This window comes from Giraffa tippelskirchi, chromosome X (genome assembly GCF_054371585.1).
Source record: "Giraffa tippelskirchi isolate mGirTip1 chromosome X, T2T-mGirTip1v1.2.pri, whole genome shotgun sequence".
In the NCBI taxonomy this organism is placed as follows: Eukaryota; Metazoa; Chordata; class Mammalia; order Artiodactyla; family Giraffidae; genus Giraffa; species Giraffa tippelskirchi.
In genome coordinates this window covers 103,182,937-103,207,613 of record NC_137289.1, presented here as the reverse complement: position 1 = coordinate 103,207,613, position 24,677 = coordinate 103,182,937, and the positions used below count along the sequence as shown (strand labels likewise).

At 42.5% G+C, this 24,677-nt stretch overlaps 1 long non-coding RNA gene across 1 annotated transcript in view; it reads left to right on the top strand.

Moving 5' to 3' along the window:
• LOC145536365 (uncharacterized) overlaps positions 1 to 24,677 on the top strand; it is a 124,725-nt gene that overhangs the window by 45,737 nt on the left and 54,311 nt on the right. The window lies entirely within an intron of this gene.

The following is a 24,677-nucleotide window of genomic DNA, read 5'->3' as shown; positions in this document are numbered from 1 at the left end:
GATATCGTCCCTATTCAGCCATCAGTTTGTTGTGTGAACTTGAGAAAATCTCTCTCTCTTTTGGCCTCAGTTTTCCCATATGTAAATGTAGATGGATGCATTTAGACCCACGGATCTCTGAGGGGCCTTCCTGATGTAACACATCTGTGTGTGGCAACCCAGTGTGATCTCCTTCATGCCTAGCTGCCAGCCTTCCTGAATGCACTCTTTGAGACCAATAAGAAGGTGATTTGGGATCAGCATGAGTGCCTTGTCAGACATACTCTACCAATTGGGTGAATATGGCATGGGCACCTGGTCCTTGACATCTCTCTCTCTGTAAGGTTGCTCTTTGATATGAAAAAAATGTGGAAAAATAGCGACTGTGTGTGTACATGGAGGTTCAGGGAGCTCTCTGAGTATGTTCTGTGGAGGTTGTAGATGAGTGAACTAGCACTTGCCCAAAGGCCCAAACGTGCAGAACGTGGCCACAGTAGAGAGATAGAGACTCACACTCCGCCTCTGAGATGCAGGTCCCTTTGGCACTCTAGGTAGCTTCATCTGTCTCCACTACCACCCCCTCCCCAGGCTGAGTTAAATTAGCTTGCAGAGTCCTTTTCCCAGTCTTCTAGTGTAGGCGTAGTCAAACATTTTCTGGAAAAGGCCAGATAGTAAATAGTTTAGTCTTTGTGGGCTATATGATCTCTACTGCAGCTGCTCAACTCTGCTGTTACAGAGCGAAAGCAGCCACAGACAATATGTAAATACATGGGCATGGCTATGTGCCAATAAAACTTTAATTCCACAAACTCGTGACCAGATGAACTTGGCACCTGGTTTGTAATTTGCCAACTTCTGTTCTAATATAACACTGAGCCGTATGAATTACAGGCATTTTGTCATTTCTACCAGACCAAGGGCAGGGACAGTGACTTGTTCATGATTTCTTTAATCCCAAAGACCAGCACAGTGCATGAAAATTGTCAAGTTAATAGATATTTATTAAACACATACTATGTCTTTAGCCCCCTACTATATCCCAACAGCAGACACATGCAGAGTACTGGCATGCAAATGTCTGTTGAACTGTTGAACTTAAAAACACATCTAAGTAATTGTTAAAGATGGGTAATGAATTCACAAGGCGCATTTTACTTCATTACTTTTGTACTTTTGAATTTTTCTACATAAAAAAGTTGTTTTTATTAATTAATTTACTTTAATCGGAGGCTAATTACTTTATAATATTGTAGTGGATTTTGTAACACATTGACATGAATCAGCCATAGGTATACATGTGTTCCCCATCCTGAACCCCCCTCCCACCTCCCTCCTAATCCCATCCCTCAGGGTTATCCCAGTGCACTGGTCCTGAGCACCCTGTCTCATGCATTGAAACTGGACTGGTGATCTATTTCACATATGGTAATATACACGTTTCAATGCTATCTCTTAAATCATCCCATCCTCGCCTTATCCCATAGAGTCCAAAAGTCTGTTCTTTACATCTGTGTCTCTTTTACTGTCTCGCATATAGGGTCATCATTACCATCTTCCTAAATTCCATATATATGTGTCAATATACTGTATTGGTGTTTTTCTTTCTGACTTACTTCACTCTGTATAATAGGCTCCAGTTTCATCCATCTCATTTGAACTGATTCAAATGCATTCTTTTTAGTAGCTAAGTAATATTCCATTGTGTATATGTAATACAGTTTTCTTATCCATTCGTCTGCCGATGGACATATAGGTTGATTTCATGTCTTAGCTATTGTAAACAGGGCTGCGACGAACATTGGGGTACACGTGTCTCCTTCAATTCTGGTATCCTCGGTGTGTATGCCCAGCAGTGGGATTGCTGGGTCGTATGGCAGTTATATTTCCAGTTTTTAAGGAATGTCCACAGTGTTCTCCATAGTGGCTGTACTAGTTTGCATTCTCACCAACAGTGTAAGAGGGTTCCCTTTTCTCCACACCTCCTCCAGCATTTATTGCTTGTAGACTTTTTGATAGCAGCCATTCTGACCGGCATGAAATGATATCTCATTGTGGTTTTGATTTGCATTTCTCTGATAATGAGTGATGTTGAGCATCTTTTCATGTGTTTGTTAGCCATCTGTATATCTTCGTTGGAGAAATGTCTATTTACTTCTTTGGCCCATTTTTTGAATGGGTCCTTTATTTTTCTGGAATTGAGCTGCATGAGCTGCTTGCATATTTTTGAGATTAATTCTTTGTCAGTTGCTTCGTTTGCTATTTTCTCCCATTCTGAAGGCTGTTTTTTCACCTTGCTTATGGTTTCCTTCATTGTGCAAAAGCTTTTAAGTTTAATTAGGTCCCGTGTGTTTATTTTTGCTTTTATTTCCATTACTCTGGGAGATGGGTCATAGAGGATCCTGCTGTGATTTATGTCAGAGAGTGTTTTGCCTATGTTTTCTTCTAGGAGTTTTATAGTTTCTGGTCTTTCATTTAGATCTTTAATCCATTTTGAGTTTATTTTTGTGCATGGTGTTAGAAAGTGTTCTAGTTTCATTCTTTTACAAGTGGTTGACCAGTTTTCCCAGCACCACTTGTTAAAGAGATTGTCTTTTCTCCATTGTATATTCTTGCCTCCTTTGTCAAAGATAAGGTGTCCATAGCTGCATGCATTTATCTCTGGGCTTTCTATTTTGTTCCATTGATTATATTTCTGCCTTTGTGCCAGTACCATACTGTCTTGATGACTGTAGCTTTGTAGTAGAGCCTGAAGTCAGGCAGGTTGATTCCTCCAGTTTGATTCTTCTTTCACAAGATTGCTTTGGTTATTCCAGGTTTTTTGTATTTCCATACAAATTGCATAATTACTAATTCTAGTTCTCTGAAAAATATTGTTGGTAGCTTGATAGGGATTGCATTGAATCTATACATTGCTTTGGGTAGTATACTCATTTTCACTATATTGATTCTTCCAATCCATTAACAAGGTATATTTCTCCATCTATTTGTGTCATCTTTGATTTCTTTCATCATTGTTTTATAATTTTCTATATACAGGTCTTTAGTTTCTTTAGGTAGGTTTATTCCTAAGTATTTTATTCTTTTCATTGCAATGGTAAATGGAATTGTTTCCTTAATTTCTCTTTCTGTTTTCTCATTGTTAGTGTACAGGAATGCAAGGGATTTCTGTGTGTTAATTTTATATCCTGCCATTTTACTATGTTCATTGACTAGCTCTAGTAGTTTTCTGCTGGTGCCTTTAGGGTTTTCTATGTAGAGGATCATGCCATCTGCAAACAGTGAGTTTTACTACTTCTTTTCCAATCTGGATTCCTTTTATTTCATTTTCTTCTCTGATTGCTATGGCTAAAACTTCCAAAACTATGTTGAATAGTAGTGGTGAGAGTGGCACCTTTGCCTTGTTCCTGGCTTTAGAGAAAATGCTTTCAATTTTTCACCATTGAGGATAATGTCTGCTCTGGGTTTATCATATATGGCTTTTATTATGTTGAGGTATGTTCCTTCTATGCCTGCTTTCTGGAGGGTTTTTTTTTTTATCATAAATGGATGTTGAATTTTGTCAAAGGTTTTCTCTGCATCTATTGTTATATGTTTTTTATCTTTCAATTTGTTAATGTGGTATATCACATTGATTAATTTGCAAATATTAAAGAATCCTTGCATCCCTGGGATAAAGCCCACTTGGTAATGATGTATAAAATTTTTAATATGCCGTTGGATTCTGATTGCTAGAATTTTGTTCAGGATTTTTGCATCTATGTTCATCAGTGATATTGGCCTGTAGTTTTCCTTTTTGTGTGTAGCATATTTGTCTGGTTTTGGTAATAGGGTGATGGTGGACTCCTAGAATGACTTTGGCAGTTTACCTTCATCTGCAATTTTCTGGAAGAGTTTGAGTAGCATAAATTTTTGATAGAATTCACCTCTGAAACCACCTTGTCCTAGGCTTTTGTTTGTTGAATGATTTTTCATTACAGTTTTGATTTCCGTGCTTCTGATGTATCTGTTAAGATTTTCTATTTCTTCCTGGTTCAGTTTTTGAAAGCTATACTTTTCTAAGAATTTGTCCATTTCTTCCAAGTTGTCCATTTTATTTTCATACAGTTGCTGAGAGTAGTCTCTTATGATCCTTTGTATTTCTGTGTTTTCTTTTGTGATTTCTCCATTTTCATTTCTAATTTTGTTGATGTGATTCTTCTCCCTTTTTGTTCTTGATGAGTCTGGCTAATGATTTGTCTATTTTATTTATCTTCTCAAAGAACCAGCTTTTAGCTTTGTTGATTTTTCTAGTCTCCTTTGTTTCTTTTTCATTTATTTCTGCCCTAAATCTTATGATTTGTTTCCTTCTACTCACCCTGAGGTTCTTCATTTCTTCTTTTTCTAGTTGTTTTAGGTGTAAAGTTAGGTTATTTATTTGATTTTTCTCTTGCTTCTTGAGGTAAACTTGTACTGCTGTGAACCTTCCCCTTAAAACTGCTTTTACTGAATCCCATAGGTTTTGGGTTTTCATGTTTTCATTTTCATATGTTTCTATGTAAATTTTGATTTCTTCTGTGATTTGTTGGTTATTCAAAAGCATGTATTTTAGCCTCCATATGTTTATATTTTAGTAGTTTTTTTTTTCCTGTAGTTGACATCAAATCTTATTGCATTGTGATCAGAAAAGATGGTTGGAATGATCTCAATTTTTTTTGAATTTACCAAGGTTAGATTTATGGCCCAAGATGTGATCTATCCTGGAGATTGTTCCATATGCACTTGAGAAAAAGGTGAAATTCATTGTTTGGGGTGAAATGTCCTATAAATATCAATTAGGTCTAACTGGTCCATTGCATCATTTAAAGTTTGTGTTTCCTTGCTAATTTTCTGTCTAGTTTATCTACGCATCAGTATCAGTGGGGTATTAACGTCTCCCACTCCTATTGTGTTGCTGTTAATTTCCCCTTTCATACTTGTTAGCATTTGCCTTACATATTGTGGTGCTCCTATGTTGAGTGGAAATATATTGGTAATTGTTTTTTTTTTAATTAGTTTATTTTCTATATTTTAACTTTACAATATTGTATTGGTTTTGCCATATATTGACATGAATCCCCCATGGGTGTACATGTGTTCCCCTTCCAGAACCCCCCTTCCACCTCCCTCCCCATCCCTCCGGGTCATCCCGGTGCACCAGCCCCGAGCACCCTGTATCATGCATTGAACCTGGACTGGCGACTCATTTCACATATGATAATTTACATGCTTCCATGCCATTCTCCCATATCATCCCACCCTTGCCCTCTCCCATAGAGTCCATAATACTGTTCTATTTATCTGTGTCTCTTTTGATGTCTCGCATATAGGGTTATCCTTACCGATTGACTAAATACCATATATATGTGTTAGTATACTGTATTGGTGTTTTTCTTTCTGGCTTACTTCACTCTGTATAATAGGCTCCAGTTTCATCCACCTCATTAGAACTGATTCGAATGTATTCTTTTTAATGGCTGAGTAAAGTACAAAATTGATAACAAATACCAAAAAGCAAAGATTAAAAATCTAGAGTAGAGGTTAGACTCTAAAATACAATATTAAAAATACAAAACAAAATCAATCACAAAAATTATAAAAAATATATATATGAAATTTGCTTTAAAAATAGGGTCTTTTTTTGCAAGGTAACAGTAGGTTATAAAAATGAAAATTAAAGGAGTAATAAAGAATTTAAATTAAAAAATTAAAAAAATAAACAATGATAATAGTAAAATATATCTAGGAGTTTCTCTGGAGCTATTGATGGCAGTGTGGGGTCTGTTCAGTTTCAGATAGTTCCTTGTTCCAGCTTATACTTCTTCTCAAGGTCTATAAGCCCCTTCCAATGTAATCAATGCTAACTACAGTGTTTTAATCTGTTGCACCTGTCACTTCCAAAGCTGTTCTCTCTTCTTTGTTTATTTTGACTTCTTCTGTTTGCAAGTCTTTTCAGTGTGCAATTTCCGTCCTGACACAAGGGGGCAAAGTGGTCACTTTTTTAGGCTTACTTGTTCAGTTGTGGTGTGAGGAGAGAGGAACACAGCAAACAAATATCACTGGTGTGTGTGGGGAGTGCTCACAGTGTACGGACTACACTGGGTTTGCCCCAGTTCACGGGGCATGTGCTTTCCCAGTCTACACTGCTCAGACTCCAGGTTGCTCTGCCAGGGAGCTGTCCAAAGCAGGCCCTGGGTTTTGTGCACTTTCCAGGTCTTAGCTGCTCAGGTTCAGGTTCTTGGGTACTCCACAAAGGCACAGACTCAGTTGGGTATGCGTTTTGTGCCCTTCCCAGGTCTGAGCAGCTCAGGCGATGGGGTGCTTGGCGAACGCACTGTCCCAGGTGGGCTGTGCATCTTAATCACATCCCCGGTCCCAGCCGCTCAGTTTCCTGGGTGCACCTCAAGAGCACCATCTCAGGTGTGCTGTGTGTCTCCTCTGGGGAGCTGATCTCTGACTGCTACCCTCCTGGCAGATGTCAACTGTCCAGGATCCCAGGAAGACTTGGTTAGCAACTGGGAGCCTGCTTACAGTTTGGTGGAGGATGCTGTCTCTGGGGCCGAGATTGCCTCTTGCCTTCTGGCTCTGGCTGTTGCCTGCCTCTCTGCCTGGTACGCAGCCAGCTAGCTCTCGTTTGGTATTCACTCAATCCTTTGTTCTGTGAGCAAGTCAGGCTGTGTTTTAGGTTAGAGCTTTTTGTGGGAAAGTTCTCTCTTTATATATTTTTTTCTTTCACTCTCTCTGGCTATCCCACAGTTTGGGTTGCTATCTCATTTTAGCTTCTTCAGATTGTCCTCAGGGCATTCAGGCCTGGTCCTTACCCTAAGCATGCAACCCATGCCTCCCTGTTCAACCTGTTCAGCCCCCACTTGCTGGTGGCGGACGCGAGGGTCTGGGCTACTTCCCTGTAGTTGTGGTTAGGCACGTATTCTATGGGTTTTTTTCCCCCTCCTGGTCATGTTGCCCTCTGAGATTCCAAAACTTCTCACAGACCCGCCAGTGGGGGGATTTCCTGGTGTTCGGAAACTTCTCCTCCTTTACAACTCCCTTCCCAGGAGGGGTCTCCATCCCTGACTCTGTTATCTCTCTTTTTGTCTTTTATATTTTGTCTTACCTCCTTTCAAAGAGAATGGGCTGCCTTTCTGGGTGCCTGGTGTCCTCCACCAGCATTCAGAAGTTGCTTTGTGGAAGTTGCTCAACATTCAAATGATCTTTTGATGAATTTGTGGGGGAGAAAGTTGTCTCCCTGTCCTATTCCTCTGCCATCTTAGGACCACCACTCCTACATACAAAAGTTTTTAAAAAGAACAAGAAAAAATGTCCAAGACAAGCAGCAGGAAACAGGAAACAAGAATGTCATGCAAAAGACCTATAAGTGCTTAGAAAACAATGTAAAACACTAGTATTTGCAAATCATTATTTTGAGTATATGCAAAGGTACTGTCGAGTATGTGTAGGTAAGCACAGAGGGTGAAAGTCTGTGTGAATGGGAGTTGTGTGTCTTTGCATATGTAGATCAACCTGTAGGTGTATATAGTGTTATAGTTGTGTGTGTACACAAAGGAGGTGACAGATTATGGTCATGTTTATGCCTAAAGGGGAAGAATGTAAGCGCTGTGAGTGGTTGATGTGCATGTACAAGTTTAAGTATGTATATGCATATATAGTTGTGTGAGAATTTGTATGTCCAGGGATGTGTGATTGTGGATATTTTATGATTCTATATATGGACACACATATTGCACACACATACACACACATCTGAAGGGTGTATGTGTGCGATCAAGGAGCAGTATTACATATCAGTATGTGATGGTAAATTTGGATGACTCAATGTGTATGCATGCCAGGAGAATGTTGTCACTCAAGGCAGTGAGCCTAAGGATACCATGTCCTCTTCCTCTGGACTGGTGGGAAGAGGTTGAGTGCTATGGAAGTGAGCTAGCATGGCTGTGCTGGAGCTGAGGCACTCAAAGCTCCTGGACACACAGCCCTTATTTCTCATAGGAGTGAGGCTGTGTCTGTGTAAACTATCACTATGTTTGAAACTTTGTTGGTAGTCAGGAGGACAAGAAGAACATTGCCTTCCTCCACAAATAGGTTTGCTGCAGCCTCATTCCCTTGCTCTTCAATCTCATGGATAAAAATAAGGAGGTGGTAAAGGTGAGCTCACAGCCCTCCCTATGCTTTCTTCTTCTTGACCCTTTCTCCTCCTAGCAACACCCCAAGTGTCTATTAGCAGCAAACTCCAAGTTGGCCTCTAGAGTCACTGGGTGCTTTGTTTCCCATGGTGGCATGCAGTCGGTTTCTTCAATCTGGGAAGGCTGGTGTAGGGTTGGGAAGAAGCCCAAGAAGAGCTCACTCCTCCTTCTGGGGCTCAGTCAGTTCGATAAATTCCTCAATGAAAACCTAAGTTGTCTGAGGTCCACCTAACTGAGTCTCACTGTTCTCCAGGATCCAAAGACCTCCTGTCCCATACCACTCCTTTTCTTCTCTCCCCTTCTCACTTCCCTGGTTAAGCCTGGGCTAGACACACACCTTACCCCTTACCCCCAGAATGGGGGAGGAGGTTTGTGTGTATCTAGGGAGAGATTGTTTGAGGAGTCTTGTAACCTGGAGCCACAGCAGTTGTCCACCTCCCCCACTTTGGCCCCCTTTACTTGCTGTACAAATGCCAAACTCACTTGCTTCCACTATGCCATTTTCCTTTAGTGATCAGAGCTCCAGAAGCTCCTTCACCAGATGGCCTGGTATATGGATCTGTGGTCTTTGTAAAATGTTTGCAAGTACTTTGTAATGGTAAATTTAATGGTTGAGACAAGACTTTTGGTAAGAGCCAGAACTTTGGATTATTTCACATAGGCAGAGACCCATGGCATGGCAGCTGACACCATAGATTGGTTCAAAGGTAACTGGGCTTTAACTGTGAGTTCAAGCTTATCTTGTTTCCTTCCTGTAGATGGAGAACATGTTCTGCAAAGTAGATATTTTCCTTTCCCAGGCCATCAACTAAATCCATTTCAGGCAGCTGATTTTACACAGAGCTGCAGTCTTATACATACATAGGTAGACAAGGCCAAGGTTTTTCTCCTTGACACTACCTCCACCTTTCAGGCCCTGACACCCACAATCCTCCTTCTCCTATTCTTTGGGTTGGATCCAAGTTCTGGGTGGTTTCAAATTCCTCGGCCTCTATGATAGGAGTGAAAATATAGGGGATAGAGCACTGACTTGGAAGTTTGAAGCATGTAAGTACTCCCCAATTCTGCCTCCTTAAATCTCTTTGCCACTGTGGCCCAATTCCTCCAGTGGTAAAACTGATTTATTGTAACTCGTCCTGTCCTCTTTCTAAGGAAGTTGAAAGGAGAGGGTCTTTCAGGGTTGTGTATAGGCATGTCTATATGCAAAAATAAACTAGATGACCTGTAGGCCTGGATTCCTGGAAAAATGGGTAGAAATCAGAGCTCTGAATGATGCGTTTGGATGGTGGATCTACTTGCAGGGCAATATGCAAATGACTGCTTTGGTCTTGAGCTGGCCACAGAGTTGAATTTTTGAAATATTCCATACAGCTCTGCTCACAGCACATTGCCTTTTAAGGGAAATCTCTAGTTCAAACCCTAAGCATGTTCTGTAATTTTTATTGCATTCTTTGGGCTTTTGAAGCTGGCTCTGATTGCTCAAGCAACATCTGATAACCTCTAGCTTGAGGTTTGACTAAGCCTTTTCCTTTCTTATTTTTATGTATTTATTTTTTCAAACATATTGTCAACTTGCTGTCCTGTGCTGTTCCCAGGGTTCTGGATAGAAAGGGTATGGCTTCCTGTTTGGAGTTAAGCCCTGAGCAGTGGGTAACCTGGATTACTGGGATGGGGACAAGAGGGCTTGTTTTTTAAGGCTCCCTTGAAAATTGTGGTTCTGTTCCTTAAAGCAGTCTACTCCAGCATCCTCTGAAGGAGCTAGAGGAGTACTGAAAGGGCCCTTTTTCCCCAATCTATCCTCTACTAACCTAATAGAGGAGTTCCTGAAAATCTACTCTCAGGAAGTGTTCCTTTGTGTTAAGGACTCATGGTTACAGAAAGCCACTGGTAGCCTTTTTCTCCCTTTTTCCCCAAAGTTAGGGGAATATAGCTATGGCTAACTTGTTGGTGTACCTTCTCTTTAGGTTTCTTTAGCTCTGTGTTGGCAGTGGTGGAGAGAAGGGTGATGGGCTAAAGGGTTACTAAGGTCCCTTTTCCAGTAATAAGAGTCTATCTTACTAATTCATATTTTTAAAATTAATTTATTTATTTTAATTGGAAGTTAATTACCTTACAATATTGTGGTGTTTTTTGCCATACATCGACATGAATCAGCCATGGGGGTACATGTGTCCTACCTTCCTGAACCCCCTACCCATCTTCCTCCCCCCATCTTCCTCCCCACCCCATCCCTCTGGGTTGTCCCAGAGCACCAGCTTTGAGTGCCCTGCTTCATGCATCGAACTTTCACTGGTCATCATTTTACATATGGTAATTCATATTTTTCAGCAGGGCTGTATTTATTAGATGTTCTCTTGGGATGGAGGTTTCATGGAAATTAGAAAAGAATCTTCACATTTTGGGCCCTTACTCACTGAGGAGGTAGGAACTATCAATCTAGTTGTTGAGGTACCATCTAGTTAGACTAGATCCAGCCACACAAGAGATGGGGGAATGGCTTGCTGCAGGTTCAACCCCATGCTTTTGTTTTCTTTCTTTCTTTTTAAATTTTTAAAAATTTATTTATTTTTGGCTGTGCTGGGTCTTTGTTGCTGCATAGGCTTTTCTCTGGTTGCTGTGAGTAAGGGCTACTCTCTAGTTTCAGTGCACAGGCTTTTCATTGTGATCGCTGTTCTTGTTGTGGAGCATGGGCTCTAAGGTTGTGCAGGCTTCAGTAGGCACATCTGCCAGGCTCTAGAGCACAGGCTCAATAGTGTGGCATATGGGCACAGGCTTAGTTACTCCACAGCCTGTGGGATCTTCCCCGATCAGGGATCAATATAACCGGTGTCTCCTGCATTGTCAGGCAGATTCTTTACCACTGAGCCACTGGGGAAGCCCACCCCATGCTTTCCTTTTAGCTTCCTCTGCTCAGCTCCTCCCCTTTTGCTCCCTTAACTATTTTTGTTCCTTTACTGTTACCCCTTTCCTTCCCCAATGACTCTTCCCACCATTCTTTCATTGTTCAGCTTCCTCCCTGTCACACCCTGACCCTAAGCACCCAAAATGAGCACTGACAAGTATATTCAATTACATCAGCTGTACAAAAGATGGCTCTCTAACTCCAGAGGGGGAGGGGTTGGAGAACCAAGCAAGGAGGAGAGAATACAGGTGTAGAGTAATTCACTGTTCCCAGGGTCTCCAGACTCAACCAAGGTCCCAATGAGAATCTAGGGATCAAGCTGACTAGCCTCCATTTCTTTTCTCTTTCCTTTCACTTCTCTGTTCCTGCTCCTTAGAACATCCTTTGTTTTCCTTCAACTTCAACAAAGACTTCTTCACCAGAAGGTGCCTTCCAAGAGGGAAGCAGTATGAGGAACTAGAGAGGTGCTTTCCACAGCATGCAAATAATTCTCCTTTCCCCCAGTGTTTTCTTAAGTCAAGAGAAGGAAAGGAGGGGTTTCCTCGTGGCTCAGTGGTAAAGAATTCACCTTCCAATGCAGGTGACATGGGTTCGATCCCTGATCTGGGAAGACCCCACATGCTGTGGAGCAGCTACTGATCCTGTGCTCTAGAGACCAGGAGCCACAACTACTGAGCCCACATGCTGCCACTACTGAAGCCTGTGTGCCTAGAGCCTGTGCTCTGCAAAGAGAAGCCACCACAATGAGAAAGAAACCTGTGCACCGCAACTAGAGAGTAGACCCCACTCACCAAAACTAGAGAAAGCCTGCGCAGCAACAAAGATCCAACATAGCCAAAAACAAATAAACAGATAAAATTATTTTTTAAAAAATAGAAGGAAAGGAAAATCATTTCCATTTCCTCTGCTTCCTTGGGTCTCCTCAGGGAGAGATAACTACTGCCAAAACCAGTGAGTGGGTGATGGGTGGATAAAATGGCTGGAAAAGATAGAACCCCTACTAGCAGAGGGGAAGCAGTGTATAGAGGGCTGGTCCCTGGGTTAGGAGTACAGAACCTTTCATAGGCCCATAGTAGAGAGGTTAAGAAGGAAAGGAAGAAGAAGAGTTGAGAGAGAGGCTCCAAGCTATTTTCCATAGTCTCCTTTTCTTGCTTGGAGGTGATCCAGGCTTGGCAAAGGTAGAATGGGCAGAGAATAACTATGGTCATGTGATAGACACAAGAGTACTTGTTTTCTCTGTGCTCTGAGCATGCAGGTGAGGTGAGAAGACTGAAAACTAAGAGAAGCCCAGACATAGTGTCTTCATAAATCAAAAATAAAGGATGGGAAAACAAAAACTTCAGTCAGAGCAATGGTTTATTTGGTCAGCTTCATGCCAGGAAGCTCTACTAGCTAATTGTTTTCCACTGAGTTAATCAGGTAAATCAAACTAACCCAAACTGACCAAATACTGTGCTTAGTTGTAATGTTAACATAGATAATAACTTCTCTCTAGGCCCTGGTTTTCCTATTAATAGTAGTTCTATGAATGGTAACTATTACTTACATAACAGCATATATAATATTATATAATAACAACACTAATAAAATCATTTCTAGGGCTTAGCCTCTCTGGTTCTGGATGACCCCATCCCTACCTCCAACTCCAAAATTAGTTCAGTGCTAGAAGGGAGCTAGAGTCTTCATTTGTATTTCAATCTTTAACATTCTGACAAAGAGTAAGGAGATATTTATCTGCAACATGGCAGTTGCTAACCAAGGTGGTCTTCACAAAGTGGCACACTAGTTTAGCACATCAAATTGGAATCAGACCCCCATGCTGCCACAGCACTCAAACTCCTAATCTCAGACTATCTAGGTGCCATGGAGTTGGCTAGACTTCCTTTCCCCCACCCCATACCAGCCTCACCCGGCACCTCCCATCCTCATCCTGGCTCAGAATAAAGGCTTATTTTCAGTACTCCATGGTTTGTTATTTCTTCTCTTTGCTCAGGTGGGTTTGCCTCTCTCTCTGCTTCAGTCTTAATTTCACTACAACATAAGAGGATACCTGATGGAAACCAGCTAAATATGCATAAGAGACCCCCAGCTTGGGAAAAAGCAAGTATCTGCAAACTCTTCTCTAAACTCGGCCTAAACTCTGGGATCCTACTTCAGACCCCACATTAATAGGCTGTGGCCTTTGGACAAAACCTGTCTCAACTCAGATAAGAGTTATTTACAAGTTGATAGAGGTATTCAGGCCCCAGAATTGCAGCATCTGCACGGTCCTGGAATGAAGTACTGCTACCAAGTTATTGGACATGGACATTGGCTGGGAGTAGGGTGTGGAGGGTGGAGTAGGGTGTTGAGCATCAAAAGGTGATTTTGACTAGAGTAATGTTAGATCCCTCCAGCACTAAGATTCTGAGTCAATTAGCTTCATCTCTTTGAATCTCAATTTCCTCATCTGTAAAATGGAGATAACTCTCCCTGTCTTGCCAACATCACAGAACTATGGGGTGTTAATTAGATGACCATCTGGGTGGTAACTTGTCGTGGTCAAATTACTCTTGTGTTCTAAGTGAGTGTCAGATTTTGAAAGGCAGTTAAAATACATGGAATATTCCATGGATATAAAAGGCTTAGACAAGGTATTAGAATCATCCCATCTCCAGAATCAGCACTTCTCTGGGGTGAAGGGACAACTCCAGGGGAAAATGACATTTTGTGCTCTGGACCTGAGGAGATAGATGGAAGAGGAAATTGTGGTCTGATTCCTTGGCTTGGGGAATGGTCCTGCTCTTTTCCTAGAATTTTCCATTCCTATGATTTTCAGGAAATCAATTTTCATTTAATTTAAACATCATCTGGCTGCATAACTTTCACCCCAGCCCATGGAATATGCTTCACCCCATGCGTAAGCCCCTGTCACAGCCAAGTGCTCTCCACTTTCCATCCAAATATTATTGTTTATGCCCCAACTCATCTTTCTCAGCACCCCTTCTTTTCCCTAGACTGCCAACAATCAGCTTACTCAGGATCCTATACTTTGGGCAGGTTTCTGGAACTTGAAACTCAGAAGAGAGAGAAATGAAGAAACATTCATTTATCCCTGAGCTCCTGCCTGATTTATAGGTATTTTCCCCTAATTTCATTCTGGAACTAGGCTAAGTCAAACCTCATTTTCCTAGCAGTTCAACTGCCCCCATCTTTCCTTCCACCCAGGAATCCAGCCATAGGCCAGCTGAGGGTCAAGGATGATGGCTCATTAGAGGGGCCAAGTAGGTGGCCCGGGCCTAAGTTCAATCCGAAGAAGCTTCTTGTTTCTTAAACTTCCTAGAATCTCCATTCCCAGATGAGGCATGCTGTAAGTTCTTGGCAGAGGACACAAAACCTGTCCCCTCCCCCCTCTTCTGCCTGAAACTAAACCTCCCTTTCTTTTGACTTATAATGTAGAAGATTTGTGCTAGGAACTGGACCAAGAAGGATTTGGGAGGTTAAGTAAGATATAGTTCTGTGTCCAACGGAGGAAAGGACTGTTTTGTTTTGTTTTTTTTAACCTCTAAAGTAGCTTGTTTAGACCCTTACTGAGGACTTCCCTGGCTGTCCAGTGGTTAAGAATCCACCTGCCAATGCAGGGGACGTGGGTTTGATCCCTGGCACAGGAAGATTCCACACGCCACAGAGCAACTAATCCTGTGCACCACAACTACTGAAGCCCGCATGCCCTAGAGCCTGTGCTCTACAGCAAGAGAAGCCACAACAATGAGAAGCCCATGTACCACAACTAGAGAGTAGCCCCCACTCACCACAACCAGAGAAAGCCTGTGCACAGCAATGAAGACTTACTGCAGCCAAAAATAAATATATGCTTTAAAAAAAAAAAACTTATTGAAAGAATCTGGGACTACTTTCTCACACCATATGCAAGCAGAAACTCAAAATGAATTAAAGACTTAAATGTAAGACCTGAAACCATAAAACTCTTAGAAGGAGACTTTGGTCTTAGCAATATTTTTTGCATATGTGTCCTCAAGCAAGGGAAACAAAAGCAAAAATAGACTAGTGGGACTACATCAAGTTAGAAAGCTTTTGCACAGTGAAGGAAATAACCAACAAAACAAAAAGGCAGTTTAATGAATAGGAAAAAGTGAAAGTAAAATTCATTCAGTTGGCTCTTTGCAACCCCGTGGATTGTAGCCTGCCAGCCTCCTCTCTCCATAGAATTCTCCAGGCAAGAATACTGGAGTGAGTAGCCATTCCCTTCTCCAGGGGATCTTCCTGACCCAGGGATTGAACCTGGGTCTCCTGCATTCCAGGCAGATTCCTTACTGCCTCAGCCACCAGGGAAGCCTGATGAATAAGAGAAGATATTTGTAAACAATATATCTGAAAACAAGTTAATATCCAAAATATACAAAGAACTCATGTAACTCAACATCAGAAAAATGAGCAACCTAATTAAAACAATAGGCAGAGGACTTGAATAGACATTTTTTTCCCAAAAAAAGACATACAGATGGCCAACAGACACATAAAAAGATGTTCAACATCACTAAGCATCAGGTAAGTACAAGTCAAAACCACAGTGAAATGCAACCTCACACCTGTCAGAATGACTATCCTCAAAAACTGCTGCTGCTGCTGCTCCTAAGTTGCTTCAGTCGTGTCCGACTCTGTGCGACCCCATAGACGGCAGCCTACCAGGCCCCCCGTTCCTGGGATTTTCCAGGCAAGAACACTGGAGTGGGTTGCCATTGCCTTCTCTGATCCTCAAAAAGACCACAAACAAAAAGTATTGGATGTGGGGAAAAGGGAGCCCTTGTGCACTGTTGCAAGGATTATAGATTGGTATAGCCACTGTGGAAAACAGTATGGAGTTTCCTCCATAAAATAAAAATAGAACTACCATGTATTTCACCTCTGGGTATTCACTAATTCCAAAAGTATATATATATGTGTGTGTGTGTGTGTATATATATTTACTCATATTGATAGCAGCATTATTTATAATAGCCAAGGTATGGAAGCAACCTAAGTGTCCAACAATAGGTAGATGGATAAAGAAGATGTGATATGTGTGTGTGTGTGTGTGTGAGAGAGAGAGAGATGGACTATTACTCAGTCATTAAAAAAATGAAACATTGCCATTTGTGAAAACATTAATATATGTTGAAGGTATAATGCTAAGTGAAATAAGTCAGAGAAAGACAAACACCACATGATTTCACTTATAGGGGGAATCTCATATACAAAAAAACGAACAAACATAACAAACTAGACTTAGAGATACAGAGAACAAACTGATGGTTGCCAGAGAGGAGGGGTATGGGGATATAAGTGAAATAGATGGGGAAGATTAACAGGTACAAACTTCCATTTATAAAATACATAAATCAAGATTGGGAATATAGTCAATAATATTATAACAACTTTGTATGCTGACAGATGATAACTGGAATTATTGTAATGATCATTTTTGTAAAGTATAAAAGTATAAGTCACTATGTTGTACACCTGAAAGTAATATAATATTTTAAGTCATTTATACTTCAATGAAAGAAAGAGAGAGAAAAGGAGAAGGACAGAGAAAGAAAGAAAGAAAGAATCAATTTGGGAATGTCCACCTCTCCAGCTCTGAATCTTCAAATCTGCAAATTCTGGAATTCTGGATAGGAAGTCCTATGCCAAGATATGAAGCCAATCTTTAGCAGTCCAGATGTAGCAAAGAAACATTTGGTTAACAGCCAGACCAGCAGCACAAGCCCTGGGATCAGTTTTCAGAGCTGGTTCAGGGAAGGAAGGTCTGAATTCCCTCTTCCAAATCCCTCCAGGAAGACCTACTTCTAGCTCCCAAGCTACTTGCTGTCTCCACTTCCCCACCTTTCCTGGTAAATATATGAAATTAGGTTTGGGTCCTATTCCTTGCCCGAAGAAGGTAAGGCTATGTGGATATACTGTGAATTATTCCTGGAAGGTGACCTCTCTGTCCCCTCATCCTTCAGGAAAGAAAGGAAGAGCAGGATGTGGTTGGGAATTTCACTTTTGAGGAACAAGGTTGATAGATGAAGCAAAGCCTCTCAGCCACTGTGTGGCACCATTTACCCACTTTTCCATGCAAGGCTAAGGGATAGCAGCTGTGTGCAAAGCAAACTAAACTTAAAAATCTGAAAGCTATAAAACACTGATGAAAGAAATCAAAGAGGACACAAACAGATGGAGAAATATACCGTGTTCATGGATTGGAAGAATTAATATAGTGAAAATGAGTATACTACCCAAAGCAATCTATAGATTCAATGCAATCCCTATCAAGCTACCAATGGTATTTTTCACAGAACTAGAACAAATCATCTCACAATTTGTATGGAAATATAAGAAACCTCGAATAGCCAAAGCAATCTTGAGGAAGAAGAATGGAACTGGAGGAATCAACCTGCCTGACTTCAGGCTCTACTACAAAGCCACAGTCATCAAGACAGTATGGTACTGGCACAAAGATAGAAATATAGATCAATGGAACAAAATAGAAAGCCCAGAGATAAACCCACGCACCTATGGACACCTTATCTTCGACAAAGGAGGCAAGAATATACAATGGAGAAAAGACAATCTCTTTAACAAGTGGTGCTGGGAAAACTGGTCAACCACTTGTAAAAGAATGAAACTAGAACACTTCCTAACACCGTACACAAAAATAAACTCAAAATGGATTAAAGATCTAAACGTAAGACCAGAAACAATAAAACTCCTAGAGGAAAACATAGGCAAAACACTCTCCGACATAAATCACAGCAGGATCCTCCATGACCCACCTCCCAGAATATTGGAAATAAAAGCAAAAATAAACAAATGGGACCTAATTAAAATTGAAAGCTTTTGCACAACAAAGGAAACTATAAACAAGGTGAAAAGACAGCCTTCAGAATGGGAGAAAATAATAGCAAATGAAGCAACAGACAAACAATTAATATCAAAAATATACAAGCAACTTCTGCAGCTGAATTCCCGAAAAATAAACGACCCAATCAAAAAATGGGCCAAAGAACTAAACAGACATTTCTCCAAAGAAGACATACAGATGGCTGACAAACACATGAAAAGATGCTCAACATCACACATTATTAGAGAAATGCAAATCAAAACCACAATGAGGTATCATTTCACACCTGTCAGAATGGCTGCTATCCAAAAGTCTACAAGCAATAAATGCTGGAGAGGGTGTGGAGAAAAGGGAACCCTCTTACACTGTTGGTGGGAATGCAAACTAGTACAGCCACTATGGAGAACAGTGTGGAGATTCCTTAAAAAACTGGGAATAGAACTGCCATATGACCCAGCAATCCCACTGCTGGGCATATACACCGAGGAAACCAGAATTGAAAGAGACGCGTGTACCCCAATGTTCATCGCAGCACTGTTTACAATAGCCAGGACATGGAAGCAACCTAGATGTCCATCAGCAGACGAATGGATAAGGAAGCTGTGGTACATATACACAATGGAATATTACTCAGCCATTAAAAAAAATACATTTGAATCGGTTCTACTGAGATGGATGAAACTGGAGCCCATTATACAGAGTGAAGTCAGCCAGAAAGAAAAACAACAATACAGTATACTAATGCATATATATGGAATTTGAAAGATGGTAACGATAACCCTATATGCGAGACAGAATAAGAGACACAGATGCATGGAACAATTTTATGGACTCTGAGGGAGAAGGTGAGGGTGGGACGTTCTGGGAGAATAGCATTGAAACATGTATATTATCATATGTGAAACAGAACACCATTCCATGTTCGATGCATGTGACAAGGGCTCAGGGCCGGGGCAATGGGATGATCCAGAAGGATGGGATGGGGAGGGAGGTGGGTGGGGGGTCCAGGAAGGGGAACACATGTAAACCCATGGCTGATTCATGTCAATGTATGGCAAAAACTATTACAATATTGTAAAGTAATTAGCCCCCAACTAAAATAAATAAATTTATAAAAAAAAAAAAAAAAAAAAAATCTGAAAGCTTTTCAGGGATTTACTTCCAACTTGGTTACAAATACAATGAAGGTGCTTAGGCAAATCCCTTGCTCTCTGGGAGTTTCACTTTCTTAGTTCCTTTTATGAACTGGGAAGCAGAAAGGGGGTTCCCTAAAATCTCTTCTAACTTCATTACTTGGCATATATGAGTAATCTCTAATAGTCATCTGAGCGGTGCAATTTTGGGCCAAACAGAGGATGAGTATAGAAAAGGGCACAAGGGCCAAAGTATGTGTGTGGAATTCGGAGTGAGAAGGACAGGGGTCATGAAAGCAGGAGGACTTTGCAACACATGGACCAAGACTTGTCCTGAGCTTTCCATGGTACCAAGGAAAAGATGAGAGAGACATTCATTTGCTGAGTAAACACTGACTGACCACAAATTTGGTGTCAGGCTCTATGTGATGAAGGGAATGCTAGGGTGATGGGCAGGACACCGAAGTAAATAAACCCAAAAAGTATCCACCAACCAGTAGGAAAGTAGATAAGTAAGCAAACAACTAGCACCAAGGGAGAATGGAGTCCATGGTAAATAGAATTATGAACTGCTGAGAGGATGGAAAAGAAGGAGGGGTAAATTTCAACATAATGGTAAGGAATATCACACAGAGAAGGAACCATTTTGGCTGAGCTTTGAAAGATAAATAGATTTGGTGGTGGTGGTGGTGATGTTTATGTAGTTTGAGGAAGGGAGAGCAGTATGGGGAGGGAAAGGCAGGCATTCTTAGCAGAAGAAATAGCTTAGGGAAAGACAAGGTGATGAATTCATTTATGCCTTTTTAAGGAAATAGAGAGTAGTCTCAGGTGATAGGAGGAATAGAGCTTGAAAAACTAGTTTGGGGCCAGATTTTGGGTTTACAGAGCTTTTTTCACATGCCCAGTTCTGTACAGCGTGTAAGAGACAGACTCCCAAGATGTGGGTATGGTACTAGTTCTCTAGCTTGGAGAAGACAAGGCCCATTCCCTCACACATATAGAAGGCCACCAAGGAACTGTTGGGTGAATGGGGCAGGCAGGCCTCAAAGGAGGGGGTGCCTGGGAGGCCCCCTCAAGGAGGATGGTGTTCCTGTGGGGAGTATTCACTCTCCTACTTTCCCCTGCAACACAGATGGCAGAGGCTTTAAAGACCTAACCTATGAGGAACAGGAAGAAACCTTGTCTCAAGAATGGGATGACCATCCTAGGAGACCTGGCTACCTTTCTCTGCTATGGCCTCATTGGCAGAGCTAGTTGCCAGGTTTTTTTTTTTTTTCCAGTTAGATCTCACTAGACAGGGACAAATAGCAAAAGGATTGAGGCACCACAGGGCTTGGTATTAGTCCAATTATGGTAACAAAGCAGGTAAAATTTAGGTTAGACTTATAGAAGGTTCAAGTCTCTGAGAAGTGAAAGATCTGGTAAACATGACAGGTAAACATGTTTGCTCAATTACTGATGAGTGCCCACTTTGGCCCAGAGACATAGCTGTAGGGAGGAGTGCAGGGTCAGGGATTGCAAAGATAAATCAGACATGGCTTACCCCTTGGGGAATTCATAGTTGAGATGGATATGGTAGGTAGAACAATGGGCCCCCAGAGACTTTCATGTCCTAATCCCTGAACTTGTGAATATATTATATTACATGGCAAGGGGAAATTAAAGTTGCAGATGGAATCAAGTTTGCTAATCAGATGATCCTACAATAGGAAAATTTTTCCTGGATTATCCCCATGGGCCCAGTGTCATCACAGAGTCTTTGTAAGTGGAGAAAGGAAGAAGAAAAGGAGATCAGAATTATGAGGTTTGAGGACTCCACTTGCTGTTGTTAGCTTTGAAGATAGAGAGTAATGGGACTACGAGCCAAAGAATGTAAGTGGCCTCTAGAAACTGGAAAAGTCAAGGAAACAGATTCTGTTATAACCTCCAGAGAATGGAGTCTTGCCAACACTTCGATTGTAGTCCACTGAGACTATTGTCAGATCTCTGATATAGAACTGAAAGGTAATACATTTACATTGTTTTAAACCACTAAGTATGTGGCAATTTGTTACAGCAGCAATTAGAAAACTAATACAATGGAGCAATGGAGACACACATAATTATGTTCTAGTATGAAAAGTGCTCTAGAAAACAATCCCAAAGCAGATTTGGAGAATGCAGAGGACAGGACCTTGTATTAGGTAGGATTCAGAGAAGGCTTCCCGAAATAGGTGGCATTGAAAATGACTATGGAAGAATAAGTGGTCTTGTTGATAGATAGTTGGAGAGGATTAGACAGTCATTAAGAGACTGGCTGGTTTAGATTTTTTTTTGTTGTTATTATCCTGTGGCATGCAGGATCTTAGTTCCCTGACCAGGGATTGAACCCATGCCCTCTGCAGTGGAAGCACAGAATCTTAGTCACTGGACTTCCAGGGAAGTCCCAAGACTGGCTGGTTTGGGGAATCAAAAGGCAAATGGGCTAGTGTGGATGAAGGGCAGGATGTTTGAGGGGAAAGGGGCGGGGATGGATAGAGTGAGAAAGAAAGCTGCTGCTGCTACCCTTCCCACTTGGAAAATGCCCAAATTATTTTCTGCCCTCTTTGGCTGAGGTAAGAATTCAGCTTTGTAGAACTAGGGCCTGACACAGTTGTGTTTGTAACCACCACTCTCTCCTCTCTCCATTCTCACCAGAAAGTCTACTGAGGGGACCCTCCTCATAGCGCCTCACAGCAAGACAGTGACCAAGAGGAAGGAGGGAACCCATGTCTTGAAACTCTCAATTCAAAAAGACCCTGGTTCTGAGGGTTAGGCTGAAAAGGAAGAGTTGAGGAGGGTATTGGATTGTGGTAAGAATCTTCATTTCTCCTAGGAATTTCTGATCTGGTGATGGGAGAGAGGCATGGAGGCTGGGCCAAGGAGTGGGGGTGAAGGCTATCTCGGAATTTAGGATCATCTGGGGGCTCCACTGGCAAACTCACCAGCAGCAAAATAAGAGACTGGCTCAATTCTCAGGGAAAATTCCTGGAGGCAGAGATTGTGAGAGAAGGCAGGGAGACAAGGCTTGTCCCAAGGGGAGGAAGCCCCTGTGAATCCTACAGGCCAGAGGCAATCAAGCTTCTCTCTGAGGTGGCTTGCTCCTGTGCCCTTTCCCTTCTCCCACTGCTACCCTCATTCTTGGAATCAGGACCTCTGGAGAAAAGGGAAGAAATATGAGTGGTGGTGGGGGGACAGCTGATATATCCAGGAACACATCTGGCCTCCCAGCCTGTCTTCTGGCCCTCACATCTCCCTCCCCCAACACCCCTTTCTCCTTCACAAGCTTCTAACAGGAGAACTATAATGGAGGTAGAGGGAGGAGGAGAGAAGGAGAAAGTTGTAAAAACTCTTGAAACGGGACTGGGTTGGTTGGAATTGGGAGAGAGAGGTGTTTGAAATATTAACTGGTCTTGTGAGGTGGCCTTTTGGCTATAGCCTGACCACCTAACTTCCTGTTTTTCCTTCCAACTGCCTCCTACCCTCCCTCTGCTCTGGACTGGAACTGAGCCTGGGGGAGGAAGAAGGACCAGCAAAGTTGGACTGTGTCTGTTGTCTCTTTCCCGGCAGGCTGGGGGCCAGGACAGCCTCCTTAAGCAAGCAGGCAGTAATACATACAACTTTGAACCAGATTGTTACCTCTCAGTACTTTCTCCTCTGGCCACAGCAGGAACAAGAGACTCCTCTCCAACTTTTCTGTGAGCACACTCTGGTCCTGGGGCCTGTTATCTCTCCATGCAGGAGCTGTCACAAACTCCAGAGGTGGCGGCAATGCTGGCTACACCACTCATCCCAGCACCACTGGCCCCAGAGCCCAGTCAGCTGCCAGTCCCTTCACTGCCAGTATTCATGGACCACACAAAACAACCAAGTGAGTGAGCAAAGGCTGACCAAAGAGTGGGGAAAGTAGTGGGTAGGGAGTGTGAGGTTCCCAAACTACAGGTGGCTGTCCTTGCCCTTTTTTATGCCTTCAGGGACAAACACAGGAGGCCCCAGAAGGCTGCCTGTCAGAGGGTAAGGAACACTGAAATTTTGATCTCTGCAGGTGTTTTGACTCCTTTGGTTTGCCTTTCTATACTCCTCCTACCCTCTCTCTCTCTTGTATCCCTTCTCCCTGTCTCCTCTCACTCTGTTCTTACTCTTTTCTGTTCCCCTGCAAGGAACTCATTAAGCTCAAACCAACTTTACGGTACCCAGTAGAGATCCGCAGAGGCTGCTGCTTCTGCTGCTAGTGCTGGTGATACTGGCAGTGCTGCTGAGGAATGCCTAGGACTGGGTACCAGGGGAGTTGGAGTCAAAAATCATCATTGTTAGGCCTGCCTAGCCCCTAGCCAATTTCTCAAGTCAGGCACTTTCTACTCTCTGTAGAGGCTTAGGGATCTCTAAGGTCCTCCAGCTTCCCCTATCACCCCCATCTCCACTCCACATTCCCTGCACTTAGCCTCCCTCAGTGCTCCTCTTTTTATTCCCTCCCCTACTCCACTCCTGTCTCAAGTTTTCAAAGTGAATGACAGAAGACTGAGAGACATCTCTGTCTCCATCTTGGCTATTTACTCTGCATTTGCCAGTCTGTGATTTACTCTGCATCCCCCAAGAGCATCTGAAAGACATCTATTTCCATGCTAGTCTGGTTTTTCTCCTGGAATTGCTGTGCCCAGGAGAGATTCTAGTTAGTCACTGTGACCGCACCTGAGAGCTGGCTGTCCCCCTGATTCATAAAGACCCAGGAGGAAAAGACACTTGCAGCTTCCTGCCTAGGGTAGCTTCTCTTGGATGCCTGAGCTACCACATCATTTCTGCGACCCTCAGCCCCCTCCCTGATCTGGCCAAGCCTGGGAAGGGAGAGGAAGGCAGGAGGACCCCATCCCAATCCCTGTCATCCCTCCTCTTGCTAGCAGATATGAGCCAGTCAAGAAGGAGGCTCATGGTTTGCATGGAAGGCTCGGATGATAAACTGATCCAAAATGTGGTGGGCAAATATCACGAGACCTACATAGCACTGTGCAGGCTTTTCCAGGCACCAGCCTGTACAAGCCGACTGAGCCACCCCCACCTGGCACCTCAGCTACTCAGGGTCCGCTGGTTCAAGAATTTCTCTTTGACCAAAATCCTGAGCTCTTTGGTTATGTGCCTGGGCTACTATTGTACTCAGCAGCTGTGCTGCCCTGCTAACATTTGTCAGAGTATACTAGAGGAGGAGCTGGCTTATTGGGGCCTAGCAGAAGCACTGATGGCAGCTTGCTGCTGGCTCAAGCTGAGTGGCAAGGACATTCAAACCCAGGACTTCCTGCCTTGGGAGGCCTCTGAGAATGCCCACAAGGATGAACTCCTTCAGCAGAACCCCACTGCAGGCCAGACTGTGGAATGTTTGGAAGCCATGGCTCTGGGTGCTTCTTGACCAACCCCCTTCTTCTCTAGGGGCCAAGGTAACTCAGTGTGTGGTGCCATGCTAGACTCTTGTACTCCTAAGGAACCCTGCCAAGTTGCCACAATGGCTACACAATTGACACGGTATTTGGGCCCTGAATCGAACAGATGCCCAAGACAAAAATTTGGGAGGGAAG